Genomic DNA, 19,587 nt, shown 5'->3' with positions numbered 1-19,587 from the left:
CCTTACTATGTTTCTAAATAATCTTCCACTTCGTGTTTCAAACTCACCTTATACACAACAAATATATTAACTCTAATATTCTTGTTGTAAGGAGAATGTCTGCATATTTATTCCATTATTTTTGCTAAGACTACATAGGATTTCACCCTTTCATCCTCGGCTAAAACATTAATTGCTTTACCATTATAAATGTGTGCGTGTGTGGTGTGCGCGCGACGGCGTGTATGTGTGTGTGCGTGCAATTGCGTATGCGTATGCGTGTGCGTGTGTGTGTGTACATACAATAACACGTTAGTGGTCTACCTACTATATATATTTACATTTCTTATCTATTCGAGATAACTCTCACAATATATAATATTGTGTGTGTGAATTTATATTTTATCATCAAATATATGATAATGATAGCATAATCCACCACGAGAAAATCGTTCATCCATAACGTTAAAGCATAGGAAACGAATGACAACTAAAGGGTACTACACATATGCCACCCTACTATATAGCGGTTACTGTGTATGGGAAATCGTAATTTAATTAAAACAATCCTGTTATTTTTGTCTTTAGAATTTTTTGGATTAATAAAATCCCTTCAGTGAAGAAAACATACGTACATTAGGTTAATATGCCAATTTTGCAACTACTGAAGTTAGTGTCATAAAAGTAAACAACAACATTTAACTCATATCGCCAGGAAAAATGCTGTGCCCTTTTTCGATTTTTTTTTCTCTACACATAGATGGCTCTGCAAGTGCTTAGCGACAAAGGAGTCTATTAGTAGACCTTGTTGCCTTACCTGATTTCACCTTTGCTTGAATTCGCGTGAAAAGGGTTTTCTTTACTGTATTGAATATCGAGAGTGTTAGTTTTAATATAGACATTGTTATTACTATTATGTTATTGATTTTAGTAAGAGCACTATAAGATAAGATATTTTCGAAAATCAAGGAAAAGGGTAAACACACGAGACAGGTAGTCCTCGCAACTGGCTCATTGGTGACTTGTAACAAGTGTAGCCATCTATGTGTAAAAATAAACAAATAGATAAATAAAGAAAATAATAATAATAATAATAATAATAATAATAATAATAATATATAATATATAATAATAATAAAACAACAATATAATAATAAGTAAACTCACGTGGGTATGGCATGTATCTCCTGCCATGCCCGTGGGTTTTGGGTTAAGTAAATGTAATTACATTTTCCCGAAACATATGACTGGTACCTACACCCATATAAGTCAAATTCCTTTCACTACCTATTTCTCTGGTAATGTATACAGTGGGATATTTTCTGATTTGTACAACTCCAAAGGTTCGAATATTCTATAGATAATTTCAGAATACAAATCAATACATTTATACAATGTTGCATAATATTTACCAGTATAAATAAGTATCGTCAGGCAAGTTTCCTTCTTATGGGGTAGTTTAAAATGAATCACTGGGATATATCAAACTGAAATATTGAAGAGATGCTACACCATTTAAGAATCTTCACCTCAGTAATGTTGTACAGGTGGGTCTACTGAGGAATTACTTTCGCATAACCAAGTGCAATAAGGGGGATAGCGCGAACGCAGTCCCCACTAAACAAATTGCGCACTCGAGTTAAACCACATTTGGGTTAATCGCAGGGGTCAGCGCCACCGGAGTGCAATGGTGAGCCTCGCCCTGGGAGAACCGCCTTCGTGATCACGGTATCTCCTGTGCCAGGTAAGTATGCTCTTCTAAACCACGCCGCCGACCCATGCTTGCTCAAACTGAAAACCTAACGCGCTCAACACAACTTTATGCAAGTGGCAAGTTCAATTTTCATTCAATGAGGGGAATCTGTATAGATTTACGTCGAAATTATATCTTATTTTTAGGTACTGCGATAAATCCAAATTGAACTTATTGAAGATTAAATCCATACACAGCTCCTGGTTAATTACAAATTATTTTGTTCGAAATTATGCGGAATTAATTTCAAATTAGTTCAATTTGGAATTAACAGCAATACATTAAAATAAAACAATACTTACAGTATAAATTTTTTAAGATGAAAAATATATATATATATCTTCGAGATTTATATACTCCTGCGATTTTGATTTTTATTGCTGTTGCGCTTTAGAACAATTTTTGCACAACAAATTTTTGAATTAAGAAAACAAACATATCTTCTCTACGCACCCCCTAAATCCTCGTTTGTTAGCATGCATGCCATACCTCTGTGACTGCGTATGCGTCAGTCTACATTAGCCTGACACGGAGTTACATTACAATAATCACATGCAAACTTTAATCATATTTTGAGGATATTTTATGACTGGGTTCTGTTACATTTACATTTAAAGAAAACGTATAAACTCCATTACCGTATACTTTGATAAAGGCGGCTGATTGTTTCAGTATATCACAATTTATACACAATGTATTACTCATACCATAAAAAGCATACAATTCGATACTATCGTGATTCTTTTAATGACATAAATGTGTATCTTTTTGCATCGAAAATGCTAACAAGCAGCCGCTTATGACGTTTTGCAAGTAAAATGTCTTGACCAGTAAGTCCTCAGAAACATTTTCTCGGGCATACTTTCTCCTATATTTTGGTATCGCTTCTCGGCCTTTTGGCTAAGATCAAAGTGTAGTATCTGTTCTTATCAGCTTAATATCTGATACGATCCCCATGTGGGATCTACGATATTAAACTGATTTTTGGAATATGGCGAAGTGCTAGGGGCTTGCTCCACCTTTGCCGCGGATCGGCCCGGTATTGCAGTACCTCCGGGATTGGTCCACTCCCTCCGGGGAGGATATCAACTCATTATATTTATTTTAAAAAATGGTTAGATAAAACTTCAGACCATTTTCTTAGTTTGACAGTAACCCCTTTTTAAAAGCTGGTAAGATCATTTTCCAGAAAATAGTGACACTACGGATTTGCTTCATCGTGCTGGAGATCGGCCAGGTAATGCAGTTTAACAAAATATAAACACGTTGGGAAGTTGCATCGCAATTTCCTAAAACAGGACATTTCTGACAACTGGTGACTTCCTAGGGGTTACTCCACATATACCTCAATAAACTTCTGCGTTCATATAAAGTATAAGATGCAGTAATGCAGTACCTTATTTTATATAGGTATGTACATACCTTCCATGGCAATGACTCGAACATAACTTCGCTGGTAACACCCAGTAAACTAAACCAGTAGACTACGAGATCCACTATATAATTATAGGAATAATAGTCTGTCTAGGTTTACAATCCTGTCACTATTATGCACTAAGTTGTAATATCTAATCATTTTACTCACTTATTTACCTATTGCTACCCAATACAACAATGGCATGTGGTTGCCACATAATTACAGGATGTAATAGAGGGGGTACAGACTTTACAGGTATCTATATCTGTAATTGCAGTAGTAATATAATATTCTTATAATAAAAGACGTGGCGTACATAATATCAATCGCAGATAAAGAAGCTGTGGTATCGATATGTAATAGTTTTGATAGTTGCAAATTAACAAATTAGTTGTTTACTAATGACATTTTAATGTAAACATTTAAAACCATATAGTAGTGAAAATCATTTACTTACATTTTCTGTTCAAATTTTCTTCTATAAGTACAACCTCCGAAACGGCAAGCTCTCAGTTTTTTTTTTTTTTTTTTTTTTTTTTTTTTTTTTCTTTCTTTTTCTTTTTCCTCCTCCTCGTCAGTTCTCAAAAGTTCTAGACTACTTGTGGATTGATATTCAACCACTCAGCCTGTGTGATCCTCCTACCAACATCGGTAAACCGAGTCAGAACGGTCATCAAAACTCAAGCACAACACTTGAGATCCGCTTCCCGCTCAGAGGATTACACTAACAGTCCTCATCGTGGTTGAACATATTCCGAGAATCTCGGCGAGAAACCCGGCAATCGCACTATAGCAGTGATCCTATAAAGTATGATCATGGTTTCGAGATAGAAGTTCGTCCACAGACTACTTTTTACTGACGACTTCGTTCTACTACACTGGATTTTCACGCGTTCATATGTTGCTACATGTATGATGTAATATGTGGACATAGTTTGGCCATTTCAAAACTAATAAGCCATGGAGGTGGAACTAAACTAAACCATATCTACCAGGGAAGCATATTTCTTCAGTGAAATTTACAATGAAATTTTAGGTGTATAGATATTAAGTACACCCTGATGCTTTTGTTTTTGAATCCAAAGATTCATGCATCTTAAAATAAAATCTCGATGTTGATTGTTTATGATAATGAATAACGTTATTCATATGTGACGTTTCAATTTCAAGTGTTATATCTAATTAAGTTAAATCTACCTGACAATTATATTTGGTTAATTTGAGCACCATGATTACACATTTGCTTTCAAGTGTGCAAATCCATGTAAGATAATATCTAGTATATCGATTTTTTGAAAAATGGGGAAATGCTAGGGGCTTGCTCCAACTTACCCGCGGATCAGCCCGGTATTCCAGTACCTGCGGGATTGTCACTCCCTCCCGGGAAATATCATTCCAATATATTAAGTCAAATTATTAACAAAGATAATACAGTACCTCCAAACCTGATCCATTCCCTCCAAAGGGATTTGCATCAATTTTTTGGAATTACATTATATTACATTATGTGTCTGTATTCTGTCAAAAATTAACAATGTCAAACGGGGTCGCTAGTACACCCGGTTTAAATCTACTTATAATCAAGATATAAAAAATTTAAATTTTATGAACTCATTGAACAGGTATATTATCAATAATATTACTATCATATAAAATTTAGGTCTGTAAATGAAAATATTTTTCTACTCTGTGACACCTTGACTTCATCTACAGTGTATATCAAGTAAAGATAGAAGATATTGTTAACATTTTTTGTACAAAATGCAAATAAAAGGGCTTGAACCACTCTGCCCACAGAACACCAGAACCATTATCTACAACAGCTTTCAAAGAAAATATATTCTTTCATTGTTCCTTTTCTCTTTGATGAAGATATGAACTAATTGTAAAGTGTGTATGAAATTCTCAATGTTTGATAGTAGCTACTCTCTAAGAGCTGATATTAAAAAAGGGTTCCACAAAAGTGGGCACATTTGCTTCCTCGTTGTCGGTGATCGGTGAAGTAAAGCAATTCAATCTAGGCAATATGTAAAAATATTGTGGCGTAACACCCCCCCCCCCCCTTTTAAAAACACGCCCATATTTAAAAAGGATTTTGAGAACTGGAGATTTACTCGGGGGGATGGAGGTATTGCACTACCTCAAGGGTTGATCTACAGTACTGTCTCTGGGAGGATATTAACATGAAATTTATAAAACCGTTTATACTGCATAATCAATAACGTTAGTATCACCCTTAACTCGGAATGTGTGAAAGACCTTCCACTCCATGAGACATCTAAGCCTCCACAAATATTCAAGTGCAATAAAATGAAGTAATGCAGTATGGATTTTTTATAGAAGTTTAAATACCCTCCATTAAAGTAAACTCAAAAATACTATTGCGATTACTCAGAGAACCAAACCATAGATCACACGATCCACTAAACCAATTGCCAAGCTTGATATGATATAATTGTTACATCATGTTTAACATTGAACATTTGACAAGTTTAACGATTTTTATTCCTTTGCCTGGATTTACAGTCTATTAGTATTCCGTTTTAAGACGAAATTTCTTTTAATGTTCTACTAATCTGTTTACACATTATTATGGTCTACTTCAAGGACGCATGGTATACATAACCGAGATTCGTGTTCGTTGTTAAGCACGATTCCGATTCATCCATACTTTCGCGTTACTGCTGCTACCAAGTCACACATTTACATGAGTATAAGGGTTACAGAACTAAAGGAGGTAATTAATAACTTCAATAGTAATACAACACTAACATTGGTAGCGAAAATGACATTACTGATAATATAGCATCAATAGTACACAAAGCACATTTGTATCTAACCGTACTGCTTGTAAATGTAATAGTACCGAAAAAAAAAAAAGATTTCATGGATATTTGTCTTAGACATTTGGAATCATGAAATATTTACGTTAACTATAAGCACAGATACTCAAATCACTTACAGGTACTCTTTTGGATTTTGAAATCCACAAAGCAGAAAACTTACACCTTATTAATATGATTATTTTTCCTCCTTGTCAGGAGTTCTCAAAAGTTCTTGAAACACTTCATGTGGACTGACGTTCAACCACTCAGCCTGTGTGATCCTCCTCTCAACATCGGTAAACCGAGTCAGAACGGTCATCAAATCTCTCAAGCAAAAACACTTGAGAGCTGCTTCCCGCTCAGAGGATTACACTAACAGTCCTCATCGTGGTTGAACATATTCCGAGAATCTCGGCGAGAAACCCGGCAATCGCACTATAGAAGTGATCCTATAAAGTATGATCATACTTTCACATTCTACATTCATTCACAAACTACATTTTACTGAGCTCTTTCTTCTAATACAACGGCTTTTCACCTTTTGCATGCTGATATATGTATGATGTAATATGTGGACGTACTTTGCCCATTTAAAAATATTTACATAATCTACACCTATTGATCAATGGTTTACACTAAAATATAGAGGGGAACTTAATGCATATACTATACATAGTTTAAAACAACACATACATATCAAATCACGTGGCACAGGGACTAAACTAAACTTCATATTGTCTATTCCACTGCATCTCCAATGAAATTCAGGCTGCACATTTCTAGGTCCTACAAGATAATCTAATACGGGAATAAAAACGTTCATGTATCTTTAAAACCGTTATTTCCATGGTTGATGATTTAAGGGAAAATATTCCTCCTCATAAGCAATGTTTCAATTTCAATTGTTAAGTTCTGTTATGTTCAAACTACCTGCTTTATATATTTGGTTAACGTAAATATCATAACACATTTACTTTATGCGTGCTAATCCTTATTAAATAAATAACAATCGTTTTCCGGGCGAGGCTAAGCTTCGCATATCGGACTTATTATAATAGTGTTTATTTCATGATATCTTTCTTGCCCTTATTCTCTCTACGAATCCTCAGTCTACCTTTGTTGGTCAATTCGCTTACCATACATTCCTAACTCTGGTTTCCCTTCAAAACGCATAAATCTTTCGCCTTTTACTAAAGATTTCCGTGGAGGGGAACAACTCAATGAGTCTACTCAATTTTTCTATAGCCCACTTCTTGTTGTTCAAACTCACCTTATACACAATAAATATATAATTAACTCTAAAATATTCTTGTTGTAAGGAGAATGTCTGCATATTTATTCCATTATTTTTGCTAAGACTACATAGGATTTCACCCTTTCATCCTCGGCTAAAACATTAATTGCTTTACCATTATAAATGTGTGCGTGTGTGTGTGTGCGCGCGACGGCGTGTATGTGTGTGTGCGTGCAATTGCGTATGCGTATGCGTGTGCGTGTGTGTGTACATACAATAACACGTTAGTGGTCTACCTACTATATATATTTACATTTCTTATCTATTCTGAGATAACTCTCACAATATATATATATTGTGTGTGTGAATTTATATTTTATCATCAAATATATGATAATGATAGCATAATCCACCACGAGAAAATCGTTCATCCATAACGTTAAAAGCATAGGAAACGAATGACAACTAAAGGGTACTACACATATGCCCACCCTACTATATAGCGGTTACTGTGTATGGGAAATCGTAATTTATAATTAAACAATCCTGTTATTTTTGTCTTTAGAATTTTTTGGATTAAATAAATCCCTCAGTGAAGAAAAACATACGTACAATTAGGTTAATATGCCAAATTTTGCAACTACTGAAGTTAGTGTCATAAAAGTAAACAAACAACATTTAACTCAATATCGCCAGGAAAAATGCTGTGCCCTTTTTCGATTTTTTTTCTCTACACATAGATGGCTCTGCAAGTGCTTAGCGACAAAGGAGTCTATTAGTAGACCTTGTTGCCTTACCTGATTTCACCTTTGCTTGAATTCGCGTGAAAAGGGTTTTCTTTACTGTATTGAATATCGAGAGTGTTAGTTTTAATATAGACATTGTTATTACTATTATGTTATTGATTTTAGTAAGAGCACTATAAGATAAGATATTTTCGAAAATCAAGGAAAAGGGTAAACACACGAGACAGGTAGTCCTCGCAACTGGCTCATTGGTGACTTGTAACAAGTGTAGCCATCTATGTGTAAAAATAAACAAATAGATAAATAAAAAATAAATAATAATAATAATAATAATAATAATAATAATAATAATAATAATAATAATAACAACAACAATAATAATAATAAAGTAAACTCACGGTGGGTATGGCATGTATCTCCATGCCATGCCCGTGGGTTTTGGGTTAAGTAAATGTAATATTACATTTTCCCGAAACATATGACTGGTACCTACACCCATATAAGTCAAATTCCTTTCACTACCTATTTCTCTGGTATTGTATACAGTGGGATATTTTCTGATTTGTACAACTCCAAAGGTTCGAATATTCTATAGATAATTTCAGAATACAAATCAATACATTTATACAATGTTGCATAATAATTTACCAGTATAAATAAGTATCGTCAGGCAAGTTTCCTTCTTATGGGGTAGTTTAAATGAAATCACTGGGATATATCAAACTGAAAATATTGAAGAGATGCTACACCATTTAAGAATCTTCACCTCAGTAATGTTGTACAGGTGGGTCTACTGAGGAATTACTTTCGCATAACCAAGTGCAATAAGGGGGATAGCGCGAACGCAGTCCCCCACTAACAAAAATTGCGCACTCGATAACCACATTTGGGTTAATCGCAGGGTCAGCGCCACCGGAGTGCAATGGTGAGCCTCGCCCTGGGAGAACCGCCTTCGTGATCACGGTATCTCCTGTGCCAGGTAAGTATGCTCTTCTAAACCACGCGCCGACCCATGCTTGCTCAAACTGAAAACCTAACGCGCTCAACACAACTTTATGCAAGTGGCAAGTTCAATTTTCATTCAATGAGGGAATCTGTATAGATTTACGTCGAATTATATCTTATTTTTAGGTACTGCGATAAATCCAAATTGAACTTATTGAAGATTAAATCCATACACAGCTCCTGGTTAATTACAAATTATTTTGTTCGAAAATTATGCGGAATTAATTTCAAATTAGTTCAATTTGGAATTAACGCAATACATTAAAATAAAACATAACTTACAGTATAAAATTTATTTTAAGATGAAAAATATATATATATAATCTTCGAGATTTATATACTCCTGCGATTTTGATTTTTATTGCTGTTGCGCTTTAGAACAATTTTTGCACAACTAAATTTTTGAATTAAGAAAACAAACATATCTTCTCTACGCACCCCCTAAATCCTCGTTTGTTAGCATGCATGCCATACCTATGTGACTGCGTATGCGTCAGTCTACATTAGCCTGACACGGAGTTACATTACAATAATCACATGCAAACTTTAATCATATTTTGAGGATATTTTATGACTGGGTTCTGTTACATTTACATTTAAAGAAAACGTATAAACTCCATACCGTTATCTTGATAAAGGCGGCTGATTGTTTCAGTATATCACATTTATACACAATGTATTACTCATACCATAAAAAGCATACGATTCGATACTATCGTGATTCTTTTAATGACATAAATGTTATCTTTTTGCATCGAAAATGCTAACAAGCAGCCGCTTATGACGTTTTGCAAGTAAAATGTCTTGACCAGTAAGTCCTCAGAAACATTTTCTCGGGCATACTTTCTCCTATATTTTGGTATCGCTTCTCGGCCTTTTGGCTAAGATCAAAGTGTAGTATCTGTTCTTATCAGCTTAATATCTGATACGATCCCCATGTGGGATCTACGATATTAAACTGATTTTTGGAATATGGCGAAGTGCTAGGGGCTTGCTCCACCTTTGCCGCGGATCGGCCCGGTATTGCAGTACCTCCGGGATTGGTCCACTCCCTCCGGGGAGGATATCAACTCATTATATTTATTTTAAAAAATGGTTAGATAAAACTTCAGACCATTTTCTTAGTTTGACAGTAACCCCTTTTTAAAAGCTGGTAAGATCATTTTCCAGAAAATAGTGACACTACGGATTTGCTTCATCGTGCTGGAGATCGGCCAGGTAATGCAGTTTAACAAAATATAAACACGTTGGGAAGTTGCATCGCAATTTCCTAAAACAGGACATTTCTGACAACTGGTGACTTCCTAGGGGTTACTCCACATATACCTCAATAAACTTCTGCGTTCATATAAAGTATAAGATGCAGTAATGCAGTACCTTATTTTATATAGGTATGTACATACCTTCCATGGCAATGACTCGAACATAACTTCGCTGGTAACACCCAGTAAACTAAACCAGTAGACTACGAGATCCACTATATAATTATAGGAATAATAGTCTGTCTAGGTTTACAATCCTGTCACTATTATGCACTAAGTTGTAATATCTAATCATTTTACTCACTTATTTACCTATTGCTACCCAATACAACAATGGCATGTGGTTGCCACATAATTACAGGATGTAATAGAGGGGGTACAGACTTTACAGGTATCTATATCTGTAATTGCAGTAGTAATATAATATTCTTATAATAAAAGACGTGGCGTACATAATATCAATCGCAGATAAAGAAGCTGTGGTATCAATATTAAAGTTTTTGATAGTTACAAATTAACAAATTATTTTGTTTACTAATGACATTTTAATGTAAACATTTAAAACCATATAGTAGTGAAAATCATTTACTTACATTTTCTGTTCAAATTTTCTTCTATAAGTACAACCTCCGAAACGGCAAGCTCTCAGTTTTTTTTTTTTTTTTTTTTTTTTTTTTTTTTTTTTTTTTTTTTTTTTTTTTCTTTTTCTTTTTCCTCCTCCTCGTCAGTTCTCAAAAGTTCTAGACTACTTGTGGATTGATATTCAACCACTCAGCCTGTGTGATCCTCCTACCAACATCGGTAAACCGAGTCAGAACGGTCATCAAAACTCAAGCACAACACTTGAGATCCGCTTCCCGCTCAGAGGATTACACTAACAGTCCTCATCGTGGTTGAACATATTCCGAGAATCTCGGCGAGAAACCCGGCAATCGCACTATAGCAGTGATCCTATAAAGTATGATCATGGTTTCGAGATAGAAGTTCGTCCACAGACTACTTTTTACTGACGACTTCGTTCTACTACACTGGATTTTCACGCGTTCATATGTTGCTACATGTATGATGTAATATGTGGACATAGTTTGGCCATTTCAAAACTAATAAGCCATGGAGGTGGAACTAAACTAAACCATATCTACCAGGGAAGCATATTTCTTCAGTGAAATTTACAATGAAATTTTAGGTGTATAGATATTAAGTACACCCTGATGCTTTTGTTTTTGAATCCAAAGATTCATGCATCTTAAAATAAAATCTCGATGTTGATTGTTTATGATAATGAATAACGTTATTCATATGTGACGTTTCAATTTCAAGTGTTATATCTAATTAAGTTAAATCTACCTGACAATTATATTTGGTTAATTTGAGCACCATGATTACACATTTGCTTTCAAGTGTGCTAATCCATGTAAGATAAATATCTAGTATATCGATTTTTTGAAAAATGGGGAAATGCTAGGGGCTTGCTCCAACTTAGCCGCGGATCAGCCCGGTATTCCAGTACCTGCGGGATTGGTCCACTCCCTCCAGGGAAAATATCATTCCAATATATTAAGTCAAATTATTAACATAAGATAATACAGTACCTCCAAACCTGATCCATTCCCTCCAAAGGGGATTTGCATCAACTTTTTGGAATTACATTATATTACATTATGTGTCTGTTATTTCTGTCAAAAATTAACAATGTCAACTGGGTCGCTAGTACATCCGGATTAATCTACTTAAAATCAAGATATAAAAAAATTTATTTTAGAACTCATTGACACAGGTATATTATCAATACTATTACTATCATATCAAATTAGGGGTCTGTAAATGAAAATATTTTTCTACTCTGTGACACCTTGACTTCATCTAAAAGTGTATATCAAGTGAAGATAGAAGCATATTGTAACATTTTTGTACAGAAATGCAAATAAAAGGGCTTGAACCACTCTGCCCACAGAACACCAGAACCATTATCTACAACAGCTTTCAAAGAAAATATATTCTTTCATTGTTCCATTCTCTTTGATGAAGATATGAACTAATTGTAAAGTGTGTATGCATTCTCAATGTTTGATAGTAGCTACTCTCTAAAGAGCTGATATTAAAAAGGCTTCCACAAAAGTGGACACATTTGCTTCCTCGTTGTCGGTGATCGGTGAAGTAATGCAATTCAATCTAGGCAATATGTAAACATATTGTGGCGTAACACCCCCCCCCCCCTTTTAAAAACACGCGATATTAAACGGATTTCTGGGAACTGGGGATTTACTCGGGTGGGGGTGGGGGGTATTGCACTACCTCAAGGGGTTGATCTACAGTACTGTCTCTGGGAGGATATTAACATGAAATTTATAAAAACCGTTGATACGGCATAATCAATAACGTTAGTATCACCTTAAACTCGGAATGTGTGAAAGACCTTCCCACTCCATGAGACATCTAAGCCTCCACAAAATATTCAAGTGCATAAGATGAAGTAATGCAGTATGGATTTTTATATAGAAGTTGAAATACCCTCCATTACGTAAACTCAAACATACTATTTGCGAATTACTCAGAGAACCCAAAACCACTAGATCACACGATCCACAAAACACAATTGCCAAGCTTGATATGATATAATTGTTACATCATGTTTAACATTGAACATTTGACAAGTTTACGATTTATATTCCTTTGCCTGGATTTACAGTCTATTAGTATTCCGTTTTAAGACGAAATTTTTTTTTAATGTTCTACTAATCTGTTTACACATTATTATGGTCTACTTCAAGGACGCATGGTATACATAACCGAGATTCGTGTTCGTTGTTAAGCACGATTTCCGATTCATCCAGACTTTCGCGTTACTGCTGCTACCAAGTCCACACATTTACATGAAGTATAAGGGGTTACAGAACTAAAGGAGGTAATTAATAACTTCAATAGTAATACAACACTAACATTGGTAGCGAAAATGACATTACTGATAATAATAGCATCAATAGTACACAAGCACATTTGTATCTAACCGTACTGCTTGTAAATGTAATAGTACCGAAAAAAAAAAAAATGATTTCATGGATATTTGTCTTAGACATTTGGAATCATGAAATATTTACGTTAACTATAAGCACAGATACTCAAATCACTTACAGGTACTCTTTTGGATTTTGAAATCCACAAAGCAGAAAACTTACACCTTTATTAATATGATTATTTTTCCTCCTTGTCAGGAGTTCTCAAAAGTTCTTGAACACTTCATGTGGACTGACGTTCAACCACTCAGCCTGTGTGATCCTCCTCTCAAAAATCGGTAAACCGAGTCAGAACGGTCATCAAATCTCTCAAGCAAAACACTTGAGAGCTGCTTCCCGCTCAGAGGATTACACTAACAGTCCTCATCGTGGTTGAACATATTCCGAGAATCTCGGCGAGAAACCCGGCAATCGCACTATAGAAGTGATCCTATAAAGTATGATCATACTTTCACATTCTACATTCATTCACAAACTACATTTTACTGAGCTCTTTCTTCTAATACAACGGCTTTTCACCTTTTGCATGCTGATATATGTATGATGTAATATGTGGACGTACTTTGCCCATTTAAAAATATTTACATAATCTACACCTATTTTGATCAAATGGTTTAACACTAAAATATAGAGGGGAACTTAATGCATATACTATACATAGTTTAAAACAACACATACATATCAAATCACGTGGCACAGGGACTAAACTAAACTTCATATTGTCTATTCCACTGCATCTCCAATGAAATTCAGGCTGCACATTTCTAGGTCCTACAAGATAATCTAATACGGGAATAAAAACGTTCATGTATCTTTAAAACCGTTATTTCCATGGTTGATGATTTAAGGGAAAAATATTCCTCCTCATAAGCAATGTTTCAATTTCAATTGTTAAGTTCTGTTATGTTCAAACTACCTGCTTTATATATTTGGTTAACGTAAATATCATAACACATTTACTTTTATGCGTGCTAATCCTTATTAAATAAAATAACAATCGTTTTCCGGGCGAGGCTAAGCTTCGCATATCGGACTTATTATAATAGTGTTTATTTCATGATATCTTTCTTGCCCTTATTCTCTCTACGAATCCTCAGTCTACCTTTGTTGGTCAATTCGCTTACCATACATTCCTAACTCTGGTTTCCCTTCAAAACGCATAAATCTTTCGCCTTTTACTAAAGATTTCCATGGAGGGGAACAACTCAATGAGTCTTACTCAATTTTTTCTATAGCCCACTTCGGTGGGTTCAAACTCACCTTATACACAATAAATATATAATTAACTCTAAAATATTCTTGTTGTAAGGAGAATGTCTGCATATTTATTCCATTATTTTTGCTAAGACTACATAGGATTTCACCCTTTCATCCTCGGCTAAAACATTAATTGCTTTACCATTATAAATGTGTGCGTGTGTGTGTGTGCGCGCGACGGCGTGTATGTGTGTGTGCGTGCAATTGCGTATGCGTATGCGTGTGCGTGTGTGTGTACATACAATAACACGTTAGTGGTCTACCTACTATATATATTTACATTTCTTATCTATTCTGAGATAACTCTCACAATATATATATATTGTGTGTGTGAATTTATATTTTATCATCAAATATATGATAATGATAGCATAATCCACCACGAGAAAATCGTTCATCCATAACGTTAAAAGCATAGGAAACGAATGACAACTAAAGGGTACTACACATATGCCCACCCTACTATATAGCGGTTACTGTGTATGGGAAATCGTAATTTATAATTAAACAATCCTGTTATTTTTGTCTTTAGAATTTTTTGGATTAAATAAAATCCCTTCAGTGAAGAAAAACATACGTACAATTAGGTTAATATGCCAAATTTTGCAACTACTGAAGTTAGTGTCATAAAAGTAAACAAACAACATTTAACTCAATATCGCCAGGAAAAATGCTGTGCCCTTTTTCGATTTTTTTTCTCTACACATAGATGGCTCTGCAAGTGCTTAGCGACAAAGGAGTCTATTAGTAGACCTTGTTGCCTTACCTGATTTCACCTTTGCTTGAATTCGCGTGAAAAGGGTTTTCTTTACTGTATTGAATATCGAGAGTGTTAGTTTTAATATAGACATTGTTATTACTATTATGTTATTGATTTTAGTAAGAGCACTATAAGATAAGATATTTTCGAAAATCAAGGAAAAGGGTAAACACACGAGACAGGTAGTCCTCGCAACTGGCTCATTGGTGACTTGTAACAAGTGTAGCCATCTATGTGTAAAAATAAACAAATAGATAAATAAGAATAAATAATAATAATAATAATAATAAATAATAATTAATAATAAATAATAATAATAATAATAATAATAATAATAATAATAATAATATAATAACAACAATAATATAATAAAGTAAACTCTGGTGGGTATGGCATGTATCTCCATGCCATGCCCGTGGGTTTTGGGTTAAGTAAATGTAATATTACATTTTCCCGAAACATATGACTGGTACCTACACCCATATAAGTCAAATTCCTTTCACTACCTATTTCTCTGGTATTGTATACAGTGGGATATTTTCTGATTTGTACAACTCCAAAGGTTCGAATATTCTATAGATAATTTCAGAATACAAATCAATACATTTATACAATGTTGCATAATAATTTACCAGTATAAATAAGTATCGTCAGGCAAGTTTCCTTCTTATGGGGTAGTTTAAATGATATCACTGGGATATATCAAACTGAAAATATTGAAGAGATGCTACAACATTTAAGAATCTTCACCTCAGTAATGTTGTACAGGTGGGTCTACTGAGGAATTACTTTCGCATAACCAAGTGCAATAAGGGGGATAGCGCGAACGCAGTCCCCCACTAACAAAAATTGCGCACTCGAGTTAACCACATTTGGGTTAATCGCAGGGTCAGCGCCACCGGGGTGCAATGGTGAGCCTCGCCCTGGGAGAACCGCCTTCGTGATCACGGTATCTCCTTGCCAGGTAAGTATGCTCTTCTAAACCACGCGCCGACCCATGCTTGCTCAAACTGAAAACCTAACGCGGGTCAACACAACTTTATGCAAGTGGCAAGTTCAATTTTCATTCAATGAGGGGAATCTGTATAGATTTACGTCGAAATTATATCTTATTTTTAGGTACTGCGATAAATCCAAATTGAACTTATTGAAGATTAAATCCATACACAGCTCCTGGTTAATTACAAATTATTTTGTTCGAAAATTATGCGGAATTAATTTCAAATTAGTTCAATTTGGAATTAACGCAATACATTAAAATAAAACATAACTTACAGTATAAAATTTATTTTAAGATGAAAAATATATATATATAATCTTCGAGATTTATATACTCCTGCGATTTTGATTTTTATTGCTGTTGCGCTTTAGAACAATTTTTGCACAACAAATTTTTGAATTAAGAAAACAAACATATCTTCTCTACGCACCCCCTAAATCCTCGTTTGTTAGCATGCATGCCATACCTATTTTGACTGCGTATGCGTCAGTCTACATTAGCCTGACACGGAGTTACATTACAATAATCACATGCAAACTTTAATCATATTTTGAGGATATTTTATGACTGGGTTCTGTTACATTTACATTTAAAGAAAACGTATAAACTCCATTACCGTATACTTTGATAAAGGCGGCTGATTGTTTCAGTATATCACAATTTATACACAATGTATTACTCATACCATAAAAAGCATACAATTCGATACTATCGTGATTCTTTTAATGACATAAATGTTATCTTTTTGCATCGAAAATGCTAACAAGCAGCCGCTTATGACGTTTTGCAAGTAAAATGTCTTGACCAGTAAGTCCTCAGAAACATTTTCTCGGGCATACTTTCTCCTATATTTTGGTATCGCTTCTCGGCCTTTTGGCTAAGATCAAAGTGTAGTATCTGTTCTTATCAGCTTAATATCTGATACGATCCCCATGTGGGATCTACGATATTAAACTGATTTTTGGAATATGGCGAAGTGCTAGGGGCTTGCTCCACCTTTGCCGCGGATCGGCCCGGTATTGCAGTACCTCCGGATTGGCCCCACTCCCTCCGGGGAGGATATCAACTCATTATATTTATTTTAAAAATGGTTAGATAAACTTCAGACCATTTTCTTAGTTTGACAGTAACCCCTTTTTAAAAGCTGGTAAGATCATTTTCCAGAAAATAGTGACACTACGGATTTGCTTCATCGTGCTGGAGATCGGCCAGGTAATGCAGTTTAACAAAATATAAACACGTTGGGAAGTTGCATCGCAATTTCCTAAAACAGGACATTTCTGACAACTGGTGACTTCCTAGGGGTTACTCCACATATACCTCAATAAACTTCTGCGTTCATATAAAGTATAAGATGCAGTAATGCAGTACCTTATTTTATATAGGTATGTACATACCTTCCATGGCAATGACTCGAACATAACTTCGCTGGTAACACCCAGTAAACTAAACCAGTAGACTACGAGATCCACTATATAATTATAGGAATAATAGTCTGTCTAGGTTTACAATCCTGTCACTATTATGCACTAAGTTGTAATATCTAATCATTTTACTCACTTATTTACCTATTGCTACCCAATACAACAATGGCATGTGGTTGCCACATAATTACAGGATGTAATAGAGGGGGTACAGACTTTACAGGTATCTATATCTGTAATTGCAGTAGTAATATAATATTCTTATAATAAAAGACGTGGCGTACATAATATCAATCGCAGATAAAGAAGCTGTGGTATCGATATGTAATAGTTTTGATAGTTGCAAATTAACAAATTAGTTGTTTACTAATGACATTTTAATGTAAACATTTAAAACCATATAGTAGTGAAAATCATTTACTTACATTTTCTGTTCAAATTTTCTTCTATAAGTACAACCTCCGAAACGGCAAGCTCTCAGTTTTTTTTTTTTTTTTTTTTTTTTTTTTTTTTTTTTTTTTTTCTTTTCCTCCTCCTCGTCAGTTCTCAAAAGTTCTAGACTACTTGTGGATTGATATTCAACCACTCAGCCTGTGTGATCCTCCTACCAACATCGGTAAACCGAGTCAGAACGGTCATCAAAACTCAAGCACAACACTTGAGATCCGCTTCCCGCTCAGAGGATTACACTAACAGTCCTCATCGTGGTTGAACATATTCCGAGAATCTCGGCGAGAAACCCGGCAATCGCACTATAGCAGTGATCCTATAAAGTATGATCATGGTTTCGAGATAGAAGTTCGTCCACAGACTACTTTTTACTGACGACTTCGTTCTACTACACTGGATTTTCACGCGTTCATATGTTGCTACATGTATGATGTAATATGTGGACATAGTTTGGCCATTTCAAAACTAATAAGCCATGGAGGTGGAACTAAACTAAACCATATCTACCAGGGAAGCATATTTCTTCAGTGAAATTTACAATGAAATTTTAGGTGTATAGATATTAAGTACACCCTGATGCTTTTGTTTTTGAATCCAAAGATTCATGCATCTTAAAATAAAATCTCGATGTTGATTGTTTATGATAATGAATAACGTTATTCATATGTGACGTTTCAATTTCAAGTGTTATATCTAATTAAGTTAAATCTACCTGACAATTATATTTGGTTAATTTGAGCACCATGATTACACATTTGCTTTCAAGTGTGCTAATCCATGTAAGATAAATATCTAGTATATCGATTTTTTGAAAAATGGGGAAATGCTAGGGGCTTGCTCCAACTTAGCCGCGGATCAGCCCGGTATTCCAGTACCTGCGGGATTGGTCCACTCCCTCCAGGGAAAATATCATTCCAATATATTAAGTCAAATTATTAAACATAAGATAATACAGTACCTCCAAACCTGATCCATTCCCTCCAAAGGGGATTTGCATCAACTTTTTGGAATTACATTATATTACATTATGTGTCTGTTATTTCTGTCAAAAATTAACAATGTCAAACTGGGTCGCTAGTACATCCGGATTAATCTACTTATAATCAAGATATAAAATAATTAATTTTATGAACTCATTGACACAGGTATATTATCAATAATATTACTATCATATCAAATTAGGGGTCTGTAAATGAAAAATATTTTTCTACTCTGTGACACCTTGACTTCATCTACAGTGTATATCAAGTGAAGATAGAAGCATATTGTAACATTTTTGTACAGAAATGCAAATAAAAGGGCTTGAACCACTCTGCCCCAGAACACCAGACCTTATTACAACAGTTTCAAGAAAATATATCTTTATGTTCCATTATCTTATGAAGATATGAACTAATGTAAGGTGTATGCATTCTCAATGTTGATAGTAAAAGAATATAAAATTCCCCTTCATTCTTCTCG

At 34.7% G+C, this 19,587-nt stretch overlaps 13 non-coding genes and 2 pseudogenes across 13 annotated transcripts; 7 read left to right on the top strand and 8 right to left on the bottom strand.

Moving 5' to 3' along the window:
• Positions 1 to 1,570: 1,570 nt before the first annotated feature.
• LOC119571174 lies at positions 1,571 to 1,731 on the bottom strand. Its single transcript, XR_005228540.1, has one exon. It is a non-coding gene; the product is annotated as a U1 spliceosomal RNA (small nuclear RNA).
• Positions 1,732 to 2,612: 881 nt separating this feature from the next.
• Positions 2,613 to 2,805, top strand: LOC119571177. Its single transcript, XR_005228543.1, has one exon. It is a non-coding gene; the product is annotated as a U2 spliceosomal RNA (small nuclear RNA).
• Positions 2,806 to 3,765: 960 nt separating this feature from the next.
• On the bottom strand, positions 3,766 to 3,967 carry LOC119571170. Its single transcript, XR_005228537.1, has one exon. It is a non-coding gene; the product is annotated as a small nucleolar RNA U3 (small nucleolar RNA).
• A 2,268-nt stretch (positions 3,968 to 6,235) lies between these two features.
• Positions 6,236 to 6,440, bottom strand: LOC119571167. Its single transcript, XR_005228534.1, has one exon. It is a non-coding gene; the product is annotated as a small nucleolar RNA U3 (small nucleolar RNA).
• A 680-nt stretch (positions 6,441 to 7,120) lies between these two features.
• Positions 7,121 to 7,237, top strand: LOC119571172. Its single transcript, XR_005228539.1, has one exon. It is a non-coding gene; the product is annotated as a U5 spliceosomal RNA (small nuclear RNA).
• A 1,544-nt stretch (positions 7,238 to 8,781) lies between these two features.
• LOC119571161 lies at positions 8,782 to 8,941 on the bottom strand. The gene has a single exon (XR_005228531.1). It is a non-coding gene; the product is annotated as a U1 spliceosomal RNA (small nuclear RNA).
• Positions 8,942 to 9,820: 879 nt separating this feature from the next.
• On the top strand, positions 9,821 to 10,013 carry LOC119571176. The gene has a single exon (XR_005228542.1). It is a non-coding gene; the product is annotated as a U2 spliceosomal RNA (small nuclear RNA).
• A 974-nt stretch (positions 10,014 to 10,987) lies between these two features.
• LOC119571169 lies at positions 10,988 to 11,189 on the bottom strand. The gene has a single exon (XR_005228536.1). It is a non-coding gene; the product is annotated as a small nucleolar RNA U3 (small nucleolar RNA).
• A 405-nt stretch (positions 11,190 to 11,594) lies between these two features.
• Positions 11,595 to 11,753, top strand: LOC119571165 (annotated as a pseudogene).
• A 1,724-nt stretch (positions 11,754 to 13,477) lies between these two features.
• Positions 13,478 to 13,682, bottom strand: LOC119571166. The gene has a single exon (XR_005228533.1). It is a non-coding gene; the product is annotated as a small nucleolar RNA U3 (small nucleolar RNA).
• Positions 13,683 to 14,369: 687 nt separating this feature from the next.
• LOC119571171 lies at positions 14,370 to 14,487 on the top strand. Its single transcript, XR_005228538.1, has one exon. It is a non-coding gene; the product is annotated as a U5 spliceosomal RNA (small nuclear RNA).
• A 1,576-nt stretch (positions 14,488 to 16,063) lies between these two features.
• LOC119571175 lies at positions 16,064 to 16,224 on the bottom strand. The gene has a single exon (XR_005228541.1). It is a non-coding gene; the product is annotated as a U1 spliceosomal RNA (small nuclear RNA).
• An 885-nt stretch (positions 16,225 to 17,109) lies between these two features.
• LOC119571163 lies at positions 17,110 to 17,301 on the top strand. Its single transcript, XR_005228532.1, has one exon. It is a non-coding gene; the product is annotated as a U2 spliceosomal RNA (small nuclear RNA).
• Positions 17,302 to 18,257: 956 nt separating this feature from the next.
• On the bottom strand, positions 18,258 to 18,459 carry LOC119571168. Its single transcript, XR_005228535.1, has one exon. It is a non-coding gene; the product is annotated as a small nucleolar RNA U3 (small nucleolar RNA).
• Positions 18,460 to 18,864: 405 nt separating this feature from the next.
• Positions 18,865 to 19,023, top strand: LOC119571164 (annotated as a pseudogene).
• The last annotated feature ends 564 nt before the right edge of the window (positions 19,024 to 19,587 follow it).

This window comes from Penaeus monodon, unplaced genomic scaffold (genome assembly GCF_015228065.2).
Source record: "Penaeus monodon isolate SGIC_2016 unplaced genomic scaffold, NSTDA_Pmon_1 PmonScaffold_5352, whole genome shotgun sequence".
NCBI lineage: Eukaryota > Metazoa > Arthropoda > Malacostraca > Decapoda > Penaeidae > Penaeus > Penaeus monodon.
Note: the sequence above shows the minus strand (reverse complement) of the source record. Positions and strands in the feature narration are given on the sequence as shown.